Source organism: Heptranchias perlo, chromosome 14 (assembly GCF_035084215.1).
Source record: "Heptranchias perlo isolate sHepPer1 chromosome 14, sHepPer1.hap1, whole genome shotgun sequence".
Taxonomy (NCBI): Eukaryota; Metazoa; Chordata; class Chondrichthyes; order Hexanchiformes; family Hexanchidae; genus Heptranchias; species Heptranchias perlo.
The window spans coordinates 24,943,351-24,958,077 of NC_090338.1; the positions used below are offsets into that span (position 1 = coordinate 24,943,351).

General features: G+C 42.2%; 1 long non-coding RNA gene across 2 annotated transcripts; it reads right to left on the reverse strand.

Moving 5' to 3' along the window:
• Positions 1–378: 378 nt before the first annotated feature.
• LOC137332086 (uncharacterized) lies at positions 379–14,118 on the reverse strand. 2 transcript variants are annotated; one of them, XR_010965573.1, is made up of 4 exons: positions 13,996–14,118; positions 7,103–7,254; positions 1,836–2,070; positions 379–1,012 (listed from the first exon to the last, which is right to left on the reverse strand). It is a non-coding gene; the product is annotated as an uncharacterized lncRNA (long non-coding RNA). The 2 variants fall into 2 exon arrangements; XR_010965572.1 differs by having other exon boundaries at positions 379–2,070.
• Positions 14,119–14,727: the final 609 nt, after the last annotated feature.

Consider the following 14,727-nt stretch of genomic DNA (forward strand, 5'->3'; position numbering starts at 1 on the left):
CTATGATTCTATGATTCTATGAATGGTAAACATGTTCAGAATACATTATTCTGTCCACAACTTTAACTGAGCTGTTAACCCACATAAGATACCATCTTTGTTAAAGTGGCTTATCAGCTAACCTATTAAGAGTAGCAAAGCTGATTTAATAAACATAGGGAAATGGTTTTGCATTAACCATTGTAGGGTGTTTTGAGGTTGTTCTCACCCTATTGATCGGTGCAGATATCTGGTCCCCGGTCTAGCCAAGGAAACTTAAACCTCACGGATCGGGGGTTCAGGAAAACGGGACTTACGCTACGGTGATGGATCACGCAGTTGAATAGCACAGAGAACACACAAACTCGGTGTTTGAATTGAATTGGAATGTTGGTTTTATTATACCGTCAACACGAAGAAGATAACGACACAAACGGTCCTACACAGTACATTGAGTTACACACACCCACTACAGTACTTTATCCCGCTAAACTAAGAGGTTGGTGGGGGCCCTGGAGACACCTATCACACATACACACGTATGGTCGAGGCTCACCAATCCTTTGCACTTGCAGGTCTGGCTGACCGGTTCTCTCACGTAGGGTCCGTTGGTTTCGCTGGAAGCTGCTCTCCTCCAAGAGACAGGCAGAACAAGAGGAGCCGAACACAAGAGCAAGCAAGAGCCAGAGAGAGATAGGGGTTTCGAGTTTCCACTTATATACCCCTCCTCTTACAATGGTCTTAGTCACTTAAATGAGGCACTTCATGTCTGTTTAAACAGTTCTTACAAAGTCCTTAAGAATCTTTGATGGCTTTTGATGGTCTCTCATCATGTTGCAATTGCTTTTCTCGATGGGCCATTGTTCTTCTATGATTCGTTCCGATTGTTGATCACCTGGTATACGGGGCTCCTTGTGTATCCAACATACAAGGTGTTGATCGGTTTTGCTTTAAAACAAAGACAAGGCCCCACCATGTCTGGAGCAGTTGCCTCTTTCAATGGCCTACTGCCTTTCTGATCGTCGACCACCTGCTGTAGGTTTTGCATTAAAACAGAGACATGTCTGAAGCAGTAATTCTCCCACATTCCACTGTGTGTGTTGTTGATTCATCTGGTAACTTCTCACCTATCCTTCCATCTTAGGATTTTAGTCAATGACCAAAGTTTTCCATACTCAGGGAAAAGGTGGAATTCCCAGAATTCTTACACCATGCCATCACTATTATCACCAACAATGATTTATAGGCTATATTTTCTTTAATTCAGTTATGTAATTCTGATGGCTCTGTGGGGCTCATTTTCCAGCTTTGTATTACTGCTGGGTAACCTCAACCTCCGTAGTGCATATTGGAATCATTGGAAAGTCGTGTGCAACGCAGGCCTAAATTTCCAATATGCGCTACCAGTGGTCAAGGCTCCCTGCCAGCTGCACAAAGTTAGAATTATGCCACTTGTGGGCAAATACAGAGAGAATTCCATCTTCCTAACAGCCTGGGCTCCATTTAAATCTAGGATCCCCAGATGAAGGAACAAAGTGCTACACTGCACTACACAGCCCCCACTGGCTGCTGTTTTTACCTGACAAAGGCTAGATCCAAAACGCTAAGTGAGATGAAAATTTATGACACACAACGCAGTTCAGCGTTGGGCTCATACCTTACAAGCTGTGATTTATGGGTGTCAGATACATTGCTGATTAATTTTTCAGGAATCTCGATTTGAGTCCTTTTGTGCATCGTGTTTATACCTTGAATTTAAATAAGTTCCATTAACCATGCTTAAAATACCGTCAACATTGTTACAAAATATTTCTATTTGTAAGCAGGCATACCAACAGCAGAAGACAGTTACTTACAAATGATGCAGGTGTGGTGATTTGCTCAAGTGACAAGTTTCTGAGTTCAGTCACTGCACGGCTATGGTTGGCGTGTGCATCATGCAGAAGGAGGAGCAGTGGTCAAAGTGATCACTATTGATATGGATTTGTTCAGGATGATCAGAAGAATTTTGGTCAGGTACAGCTTGGAGCAAAGGTTCATTTGTAGAAGATTTTAACTTTGGGTGGATGGAAGAGGAAAGGAAGAAGGGATCTAAAGAGAAAATCAGGAACATTATGTAACAGACTCACATCGTGCAATGCTTTTACATAATTACAAGACAGTACTAATAACCTGCTGGGCTCAAATAACTGACAGAACTTGTGAAAAATGAGTGAGAGTGGTCTGAAAAGAAACACACTGGGAAAAGTGAAATAGAATGATAGCAAAGTTCAGTGGAAATGATCAGGAAAGGGATTGAGAGGCCCAATATTTTATAACATGAGACCAGTAGAGTAGAACATCATGCTTTTATCTCTAGCCCATAATGGACTTGCAGGAGGAGAAATTGGACCTTGTGGTGCCCGTTTATTTGGTGAACAGTGACCACTGAAGGGAAGAATTTCGGGTCGCAACCTCCCGCAACCAGTCTCCGTTGGAAGTCTGCCAGCTGCCAAATTGGAAACCAGCGACTTCCAAGTGTCATGGGTACCCCACCTGAAATAGATGTTAGATGTCTTGAATATGCAAATCGAGGTCTTATGCCAGTTTTAGGACTTCGATCGAAATTCACCATCAACTGGGTGGAGCAAGAAACTATATGACCAAGAACCTAATTTTACTGGGTCATCTAGCATATGTATCCTATCACATTTAGTACAATACAAGAATACAGGTCTGAACTATGTCAGTTTTTAATTATTTTGAGATATTAAAAAATGGTCTTGCTAAGATGCCATTACTTCTTGTTTTGCTGTATCTAATTTTATAACGGTAGTGTTATTAGTTAGAGTAGGTGGGCAGCAACTGGATGCTCTGCCCAGTTGATCTGGGTCTTTAGCACCCTAACCATCGATCCTTAAGAGGATCATTGGAAGGGATCATTGACGACAAAAAAGTAAGTGAACTTTATTTCTGTGGAGTGCTCCTCCTTACAATATAAAAATACTGCGGACTGCTGTCAGCCCAGGCCCGTCCCTTCTGGTTTGCCTCCCCACACCCCCTAAAACCCACCTGTAGGCCAGATCGACATCGGAGCTGGATGAATTGCCTAAGGCCCTGACTGACAAACTGCACTGGGGTGCCTGGTTGGCATCCGCAGCTCACCACTTTTGTGGAGATGAGGCCAGAGGCCTAATTTCAAGAGGGCCATGGGCCGACACCTTCGGGTGTGCATTTGCATCGTGACACCCATTTTGTGCCAGTTTCTGCCACTACCCAAATTTCTCAGCCCGATCCACAATACTGTCCATTTTCAGCACACATTACTACTAGCCCGCATTTGTATCTCCATGGCGATAGAGAGCTGCAAGTTTTTGGATGAAATGATTGGTATGCATATATCAGCTAATTAAACTTTCCGAGGACAGGATCAAGGGACTATTTATGACCAAGGGCCTAATTTTACTAGGTCGTCTAACATATGTGTCGTGTCACATTCAGTAGATTACAAGAATACAGGTTTGAACAGGTTTGTCAGTTTTTAATTATTTTGAGATATTAAGAAATGGACTCCCTAAGGTGCCAATACTTCTCGTCTCGCTGTATCTAATTTTATAACAGTATTGTCACGAATTAGAGTAGGTGGGCAACAACTGGATGCTAAAGGATTCTTCCTGTCTTTTTTACTTTTCCTCTTCCTTTGTGGATATATATCTATTTTGCTTCCAATTTATAACAGATTATCACTTATACTTGCCATATAATTTATGTCGTGACTCTATCTCCTTTTGCTTCTTCCTTTGTTATCTTGAACTTGTTTCAATTGTCAATCCACAACAACTAGACTTTAAACTAAGCTCCTTTCTGCCTCTTCCAGTGGTTCAGTTGGACATTGAAAAATTCATGACACTTTTGAAAAAGCAAAGAATTCTCCTGGTGTTCTGGTCAATATTCCTCCCTCAACCAATACCACTAAAAACAAATTAGCTGGTCATTTATTTCATTACCTATTTGGGATGTTGCTGGCACAGAATGGCTGCTACATATCAACAGTCGCTGCACTTGGAAAAGTAATTTGGGTTGGAAAGCAATTCAAGACATTTTGATGTGATAAGGTACTGTACAAATGCAAGTATATTCATATTGGGCCAGATTTTGCTGAAAAATAACCGTGTCCAAAAGATGCATGCTGTTATTAATGCGCAAATTGGTCAAGCATGTACAGCGAGGAAGAAATACCCTGTGAATTGTGAATCGCAGGCCGATTTGCACCGCTCCACTGTTAGCTTTGCGAAAACGGCATCTCGTGCTTAACCTCCTCGTGATTTTCATGAAGTTGCCGCATTTGCACGTTAATTGGCCAGTAAACTCGCCACAGAAAGTTAAGTCTTGTAATTAACAGCGCAAGTACCCTTTTAACGGCATGATAATTGTTAATGACTGCCAATCAATCTCTCTTGCCCAGAAAGTAAACAATTATGTGTGGAATCTCATTCCTTCAGGTTGTGAATTGTTATAGGAGATTTTAAAAATGTCAAATTTTAAATTTTTAGATTTTTTTTCTTACTTTTCCTTTCTGTCTCTTTTTTCTCGCTCTCTTAATCCAATCTTCCTTTCTCTCTGTACTTTTCTTTCTGTACCTGATTTGACATTGAATTCACCCACTCTAATTCACCCTCCTTCTCAGTTCTTCCAGTTTATTTCTCAATCCTTAAATCTCATTGGTTAAGGAGATACACTGTTTGTCCCATTGATCTCAGATGCCCTCGTTCCCTTGCTGTGCCGTTAGCAGCTCGCACTTCCAGCAACTTTGTGCGCAAAAATTTTTTAAACCTAAATGTGCACAAATAAGTATAAATAACGAGGCACATCGCGAGATGCCCCACTCCAGCAAAATCTGGGCCATTATTTGTCCTCGCTTAGTGTTTCTTTTTTCTTCTTTCTTCAGCTTTTTGGAGGCTGATGCTCCAGACATTCAGCTTCTAATGACTCTTCTGTCTGCTCACTTCAAATGAATGAATTATCTTGTATGAATCAATTCCTTTCATTTCCTGACCTTTCCATTGTCCTTCTGTGGTATGTGGTTAGGTTTATAATCACTTGTGGAATTTTACAATCTCCACAAAATTATCTTCTTTATCGGAGGCTTTCAACCTTTTCTGAGTCTCGGACATAAATTACAGTCCATTGTATCTTGGCCAACGTTAGATGAAAATTTAATTATTGGGTAGTTTCAATTTGCAGATCTAATGAAATAGAACTATTACATTTGGAAAACGCAATGATACATTTGTACACCCCCATCCCCCCCTCCTCCCGCTCTCCAGTATGTTTCTGGGCACTAAACCTTTTGGTTAAAAACCCATTCTATTCATGTATGGATGTTTATAGCATGATATGCATGGAACATGCTGCCTATCAATCCATAGCTAAGCTGTTTACAGCACAGCATGATACATGGACAATTCCTGCATCAAAATCTGTATTGAGGAAATTGATGGCTTTAACTCAATTAGAAGGCAATAATTTAATCGAAAGGTTACATGTCTTCATAATCCATGGTTTGTTAATCACCAAAACCTCTAAAATTGGATTACTCCCTGTAATTCTTTATTTAACATTGTTTTAGCTCCTCTACTGCTATGCCACTCTGCCCATTTCTTCACTGCAGCAACACTGGCTGATGTCTTAAAAAGGCTCCGGACCTTGTGGATTAGTAAGTTCGTTAGATTGATGAACTAGAGAAGCTGGGATTGTTCTCCTTAGAGCAGAGAAGGTTAAGAGGAGTATTAACAGAGGTGGTCAAAATTATGAGGCGCTTTGATAAAGTAAATAGGGAGAAATTGTTTCCATTGGCAGGAGGGTCGATAACTAGAGGACACATATTTAAGATAATTTGCAAAAAAACCAGAGGTGAGATGAATAGAATTTATTTTACGCAGCGAGTTGTTATGATCTGGAAAGGATGGTGGAAGCAGATTCAATAATAACTTTCTACAGGGCATTGGATATATACTCGAAAAGGAGAAATTAGCAGGGCTATGGGGAAAGAGCAGGGGAGTGGAACTAATTGGATAGCTCTTCAACGAGCTGGCAGAGGCATGATGGGCTGAATGGCCACCTTCTATGCTGTATGATTCTATTCTTTGATTATATAACTAGAAAGGAATTCACCATCCTCCATATATCATGGCATTAAGAACAAAGTGACATTTTGTATTCATGTATGGATATACATATATATTTGGAAGAAAGGCTTTTGCCCCATCAGGCTCATTCTTTTCATCCATCATGGATCCTACCCAACTCTTCTACTCTCCTGATTGAACTAAATATTTACAAGAAAAAGTTCCAAGGAGAGAAAAACAATCTGAGATAATAATCTAACATGCAATAACTATTATTCAACTCCAACCGATTGTATTCCACTGGCGTAATTCCCACAGTTTCAACAGAATTAGAATCAGGATGCTCAATACTGGTGCTGAGCTCAGTTTAACTGAAAACACAGAATGATCGTCATATATCAGAGAAAAAAATTACAAGAATTCTGATATTAAAATAGAGAGTAGCCCACTGTAACGCATTTGATAGGAAATTTATACAAATGGATCTTATAAATCACACGGGCTCCATTTCTTTATTTTTGACAATTTAGCTTGTAACTATTAAATTAACTATCAATTCAAAGTGAAATGAGCTAGTAAGCATGTGGACAATGTCCTCTAGAAGAATCGACTCCTAAATCTTCAGTGTCAGGGAAGATGGCAAATAGTTCATTAGTCAATCAAATTATTATACAGGACACCGTCCTCAACAATAAGTCACAGAATAGGTTGCACTAAATTATGACACTTTTGAAATACTTTAGAAGGACTATAAAAGAAATACCAACGGTCTTATTATCAACTCACATGGTGCAAACTCTTTTTGATATAAACTGAAAGTAAATACTTTCACTTACTATTTTTCACTTGAGCCAATAGTATTAACTGTGCACCCAGTTCAGCGGGAGTGTTGGGCGATAATGAAATTATGATTGGCAATGGTAATTGTCAAAGAATTATATTTACATATTGATAACTGATCCTTGATAACTGGTTACAGGGGAAGATTCTGAAAATATTTCTTAACTATACTATACCTTGAAGATAAATGTTGATATGGTATAAACTCAAGTGACGTTTCACTTCTGTCAAAGTGTATACTTAGGTTTTGTCATAAGTAGTATTATGCTGCCTTTGCAGAATATTTGTTCATTGGTGCTTCTTCAACAGATTTTGCCAGACATGTCATCTGTGAAAGGAAATGTTGAAAAATGAGGCAATGAGTTTAGATAGATATTCTGCAGTTTTGCTCAATTACCTTTCAGTATCAAAACAAAATATGGGGAGAACTTTCCATCAGAACTTTACATTAGTTGGGTTGAGTCCACAATAGGACAAAATGTACATTGTTTGTGGGAAGACATGGTTTAACGGACCCAGTGATTTTTTTCCTCATTGTATGCTTTTTTATATTCATAATGATATAATATATCATAAGGAACATGACATTCCTTTGTGAATCACAATCCCAAAGAACTCGATTTTGATATTGGTGCTTTGCCATGTTGTTTTATGGCCAAAATTTCTGTGAGATCCACCATTTTGAACAATAAGGCAAAGTAGTAGTGGTGACAATGAAGGAGCAGCACAAGATTAAAAGCTGGATAAGATAAAGTACATTTTCTTTTTTCATATTTTTATGTCCTTATAATGGAATGGAAACAAATTACAGTGAATAAAATTAAATTAATAACTAAGAATGTACGCTGCTTATATTCTAAGAGTTAATAGATGGCTGGGGATGAGTTAGTAACATTTATGAGTTGCTTATTGACTTTAGGTTCGTATGAAGATACAAAACATTAATACAGGTGCAAGTACTGACCAGAATAAGCCAATAATTCAGCACTGTACGGCCTAGAAACTGGATTGGGCCTGAAGTGAGGCGTGATCCAAGTGTAGCGCACACTGCAACCGCCTAAAGAGGTCGGCAGCAGGACTATGGCAAATTGGTCTGTCAGCCTCATTTGTGTGTAATTGGTGAGCTGCGGGTGCCAGTCGCTACCCCAGAGACAGCTCATGGTGGGGGGGTGGAGAAAAATTGGCCAACTGTGATACCGGCCGAAGACCCTAGATAAGTCTGGGGAGGGGGTGCATTTGGGAGGGGACAAAGTGTGGGCCGGCAGCAGCCTGAGGTTGTAATGTGGAGCCAGGTGGAGCACTCGTGCTCCTCCTGGCTCCACATTCAGGTAAATTAATTTACCTTTTGGATGGCAGCCTCCAGCAGTCTCTTTAAGGAACGTTGCTGTGCATCTGAGAAAACTGATCACAGCCTTCCCGGCACATTCTGGGCTCAGTTGGGACTCAATTTCACAAAGAGGCCTAAAATATGTGCTTGGTCCCCGATTTGCCGGAACAATGGGCCCAACACCTGTATCAGGTGGGTACCCTGGATGACTACAGGCTGCCATAATCAATATGGTGTGCGGTGCCTTTGTGGTGCACCTTCAGACATCTGTAGATAATTTTGGCCATGCAGTATAGTGCCACGTGCTGCATGTCTAATTGGGAAAGTTTAATGATTATAGGATTATTCAGAATGGATTTCATTAACATTTGATAAGGAAACACAGATATGTTGGCCTGGACATTAGCTCGGAGCTGGGAAGAGAGCACGGGGTGGGGGAGGATTTTCAGATGGGAAAAGTAAGGGTTTCCCACATGTCGTGATGATTTTGACAGTAGGACATCTTTAAAATCTTTTCAACAGGTTTCGCGCCCGACAGCCAACCAGATTGACAGCCTATCGGCCTGTTGGGCGCGAAAGTAGACGGGGAGAGATCGGAGACTTCAGGCTTTGGATGGGGGGTCGGGGAGAGATCGGAGTTCAGGGTTTGGATGCGGAGGTCGGGGAGGAGATCAGAATCATCGGAGTTGATATGGGGAGATCGGGGAAGAGATCAGAATCTTCGGGGTTTAGATGGAGAGGTTGGGGAGAGATCAAAATCTTCGGAGTTGGTATGGGGAAGTCGGGGAGAGATCAGAATCTTCGGGGTTGGTATGGGGAGATCGGGGAGAGATCAGAATCTTCGGGGTTTGGATGGAGAGGTTGGGGAGAGATCAGAATCTTCGGGGTTGGTATGGGGAGATCGGGGAGAGATCAGAATCTTCGGAGTTGGTATGGGGAGGTTGGGGAGAGATCAGAATCTTCGGGGTTGGTATGGAGAGATTGGGGAAGAGATCAGAATCTTCGGGGTTTGGATGGAGAGGTTGGGGAGAGATCAAAATCTTCGGAGTTGGTATGGGGAGGTCGGGGAGAGATCAGAATCTTCGGGGCTGGTATGGGGAGATCGGAGAGAGATCAGAATCTTCGAGGTTTGGATGGAGAGGTTGGGGAGAGATCAGAATCTTCGGGGTAGGTATGGGGAGATCGGGGAGAGATCAGAATCTTTGGGGTTTGGATGGAGAGGTCGGGGAGAGATCAGAATCTTCAGAGTTTGGATGGTGAGGTCGGGGAGAGATCAGAATCTTCGGGGTTTGGATGGAGAGGTCGGGGAGAGATCAGAATCTTCAGAGTTTGGATGGTGAGGTCGGGGAGAGATCAGAATCTTCAGAGTTTGGATGGTGAGGTCGGGGAGAGATCAGAATCTTGGGGATTTGGATGGAGAGTTTGGGGAGAGATCAGAATCTTCGGGGTTTGGATGGTGAGGTCGGGGAGAGATCAGAATCTTTGGGGTTTGGATGGGGTGGCCGATCGTGGGGGGGTTGGGGGATGTCAGTCATCGTGGTGGGCGCTAGGGGTGCATAGGACATCGTGGGGGGAAGGTGTGGGGGTCGGCTGATCGCAAGGTGTTTAAAAGGTAAGCTGGGTGAGCCTTGGGAAAGCACTCCTGCTCCTCCTGGCTCACAAGCAGTGCAATAAAGTTTCTTAAAATCAATTTTAAAAGACCTAATTAACATCGCATAATGGCGTTAATTGCTCCAATATCTCCCCACCTGCCTGCACTGATTAGGAACCCACCTCCAGCGAGCAGGTTACTCGCATGCATCCAAATGAGCCTCTGTTAAACCCACAAGTGGCGCATTGGTGCAAGGTTGCGGTCATGCTGAAAAAAATCAATTATTTTCACTTCCCACTCACCCCCAACCCACCCGTTCTTGGGGGTTAAAATTCCCCCCCGTTGTTTCTTGGTTTTCAGCTCATTATGGCAGGATCTTCTCAAGTTGCAGATGGTTTTCATATCAGTTGGGCTCAAATATTAAACTTTGTAAATTGTAAATTGAATACGCATCAGTCATTCCTTTATTTTTATGCACTGCTCAGGCTCCAACCAGTTTTGACAAATAATGGCAATCGGGGTCTTATTTACATCACAGAACACATGGAACATGTTAAAAGGGGCTTAGCGCCGGGATCAGGCGGGCGCTTTGGACACCCGGTGGTTGGCTGTTTTCAAAATGGTGCCGGCCGCATCGCCGGTGTTAATGGGGCAGTAAGGCTACGGACCCCATTTTGAGGCCATTACCACCCTGTTAACACCAGACATAGGCAGTGAAAATCGACCCCGAAGAGCATTAGCAAAGGACCGCATTGGTTTATTGCTTTATGTATTTGAGAAGGAATAGCTACGTTCTGTAAACTACTGTACGCAGGTATATTGTATATCACTGTGCTTATATGTTATTTTAATAAATCAGTTCCATAGTTTATAGCCTGAGCCATGGTCTGATAGAATTTATTTTACTACTTTCCCAAGTCTAGGTGGTCAGGAGTGGGCTGCTGACATATTGGGTAAGCTAAATACAGTACAATGGTTATTTTCTAGTACTCACTATATTACCAGATAGTGGGCACAGAAAGGCACTGTAAATTTATTGCACCTGATTTGAATATTATGCTGAGTATTTATTTGTTATTAGTTAAATAAAGTAAGAACCAAACAGAAGATGGCAATAGATAATCTTTGAAGAACTGAGCATGATGTATGTATAGAATAGAATAGCCTAGTGGTTGTGGTATTGGACTAGCAACCCAGAGGTTAATAGGGGACTATTTTAATCTAACCCGCTCGTCAAGAAACTGACAAGATCGGGTGCAACGCTGGTTCTACACCCCACCTGATTTTACTCTCTATTGAAGTCAATGGAGAGTAATATTGGGCAGGGTGTAAATCTAGCATTCCACCCGATTCTGTGGGTTTCCCACCTGGCAAGTTAGGTTAAAATTACCCCCATTATGAGTTCAAATCCCACCATGACAAGCTATGAGTCTGTTAATTTGTGGGCTAGCACCAGAAAACTAACCATAAAAATCCATCTGGATCACTAATATCCTTCAAGAAACTTACTAACTGGTTAATGGATGAGTCCAGTCCCACGCTATGTGGTTAATGCCACTCTGAAGTGACCAACCAAATTCAAAAATAAGACAAAGAATGCAGACAGACATTTTGGCAATGGTCCAGGCATTTTATCAGGACCAGACTTAGGCAAACTGCCCAATCAACCTTGCAAAGTCCTCCTCTCTAACATCTGCTGACTGGTGCCAAACTTTGGAGAGCTGTCCCATACATGAGCGAAGAAACAGCCTGACATAGTTAAATTCACTAGTAGCCAACATCTCAGTCTCCTCCATCAACATCCTTTGGAGTGTTCTATCCCATTAGCAGCATAGATCAATCAGAGGTGGGGCACAGTGATATGCAGTCAGGAGGGAGTGGCATTGACCAGATCCCATGAAGTTTCATGGCTTCAGGACCAACAAGGTCAGGGAAAGATCCTGCTGATTGCCAGCTACCAACTGACAAAATAAATACTCCTCCATGTTGAACACTACTTCAAGGAAACTGTGTACTTTTACAAGTTCAATGCTCAGCACCAAGAGTGCTGAGCATTGACTAAGCTCGCCAATTCCTGAAGGACAATTGCCATACTGGGCCTGCGTCAGTTGGTGAGGGAACTAACACAAATGAAGTAACCTACTTGACCTTGTCCTCACCAAACTAAGTATCTTGGTCCAACCATCTTCTGTTGTTTCATCCATCATAAGGTCAAAAGTGGGTCTGTTCACTGACGATTCCACAATATTCATCGCCATTCACAACTTTTCCAATAATGAAGCAGCCCATGTCAGCCTATAGAGGACCTGGATAACATCCAGGCTTGGCAGATGATGGGTAGGTAACATTCGTGCCAGGTAATGAGCATTTCAAACAACAGAAAACAAAACCACCTTCCCCTGACAATGGCATCATCACCACCATGTCCTCCACCACAAATATCGTAGCAATTACCATTGGCCAGAAGCTTAACTGGACCAACCATATCAACCACCTCCCCTTGACATTCAACGGCATTACCATCGCCGAATCCCCCACCATCAACATCCTGGGGGTCACCATTGACCAGAAACTTAACTGGACCAGCCATATAAATACTGTGGCTACGAGAGCAGGTCAGAGGCTGGGTATTCTGCGGCGAGTGACTCACCTCCTGACTCCCCAAAGCCTTTCCACCATCTACAAGGCACAAGTCAGGAGTGTGATGGAATACTCTCCACTTGCCTGGATGAGTGCAGCTCCAACAACACTCAAGAAGCTCAACACCATCCAAGATAAAGCAGCCCGCTTGATTGGCACCCCATCCACCACCCTAGTGTGCACCATCCACAGGATGCACTGCAGCAACTCGCCAAGGCTTCTTCGACAGCACCTCCCAAACCCGCGACCTCTACCACCTAGAAGGACAAGAGCAGCAGGCGCATGGGAACAACACCACCTGCACATTCCCCTCCAAGTCACACACCATCCCGACTTGGAAATATATCGCCGTTCCTTCATTGTCGCTGGGTCAAAATCCTGGAACTCCCTTCCTAACAGCACTGTGGGAGAACCGTCACCACACGGACTGCAGCGGTTCAAGAAGGCGGCTCACCACCACCTTCTCGAGGGCAATTAGGGATGGGCAATAAATGCCGGCCTTGCCAGCGACGCCCACATCCCGTGAACGAATAAAAAAAAACACTGTGGCTACAAGAGTAGGATAGAGGTTGAGTACTTTACGACAAATAGCTCACCTCCTGACCCATCAAAACCTCTCCGCCATCTATATGGCTCAATGCAGGAGTGTTATGAATACTCATCAGTCACCTGGATAATTACAGCCACAACCTCAAGAAAGTTGAGTCAAGCAGGGTCTGGGTTTAATGTCTGATCCAAAAGAGGGCACTTCTGGCAATGGACTATTCCCTCAGTACTACACTGAAATATCAGCCTAGATTATGTGCATGTTTGTAGGGAGGCTTCAATGTACAATCTTCTGACTCAAAGGTGAGAGTGCAATTAAATGAGCCAAGCTGACCCAACTGAGTCATGCTGACACTCCATTGTAGTAGTGTATTTTAGAGACGCTCTCCCTCAAATGAGATGTTAAAGATGTCTTCCTGTTTTGGTAGTTCAGGTGGATGTTAAATAACCCTTGGCAATATTCAAAGAGCAGGGAGTTCTTCCACTGACCTGGCCAACATTCCTCCCTAAACCAATACTGCTCAAAACAGGTTAACTAGTCATTTAATTTATTGCTGTTTGGCAGATCTTGATTTGAGCAAAATAACAACATTCACTACACTTCAAAGGTGATTTCTGATATGTGAAGTGCTTTGAATTAGTGCTATATAAGGTGCTATATAGGTGCAAATCATCTTTCTTACCATAGTGGGCCAGGGATCAAGCTATGCCTAAACCCTAGCCCTGCTCTCTTTAGCAGAACACTATGAATAAGATCACAAAAATAACAACAAAAACTTGCATTTATACAGCACCTTTAACGTAGTAAAACATCCCAATGCACTTCACAGGAGCGATTATCAAACAAAATTTGACATCTCCAAGTACAGCAGGTAACTGGCAAAAGAAGAAAAACAAATACTCCACAGTTACCAATCATTACCTACTCACCACAGGCAAATATCAAATGGCTTGGAATTGATTACCTGGGTAATGTGAGGGAGTCAAAACAAGCTTGGATCACGCTCCTGGTACTTGCTTACTGCTATTTCTGGATTTATTTGTCATAGTTTATCTTGACTGAACTTTGCCATTTTGAGTTTACCCCATATACAAAGATTCTCATCCATAGTCTCACTAACTGCTAAGATACTGCATTCTCTGCAATGACCTTTGCAACTACTACTGCAGACTGTTCAGACAATCTTATCATGATAGTCATACAAAGGACTGAAGTCAATCATTATCCAAAGTCGTGTTAAGTCTTTGGTCAGATCACTAACTGTATTAGTAAGATGATGAACCCACCCCTTTGCTCCCTGTGGAGCTGCAAATAAAGAAACTTTGTATCAGCACATTTTGTCATTGGAATACCTCTCATATATAAGTTGGTGTATGAAATGCAATTACTTAATGTACAAATGTCTTTTTATGTACCATTTATAACACTGCAGAATTTGTGAGCGTTTATGGCATCACACAGATCTTAATTTGTTCAATACTTAGAATTTCTCAGATGCTGAAGAATCAGCCAAATGTAGAATTGTTAAATTATGATTCGGTTTAGCATTTTGATTCCCTGCTCTCTCCTTCATCTGACTCTCCCCTTTTTTATCTTTTACCATCACGAGCTACAAACAGTTGAAGCAAATGAATTACCCATGGCTCAAGAAACAGGGTTAGGCTCGTGATGTAACTATGGTTTATATATGGAATAA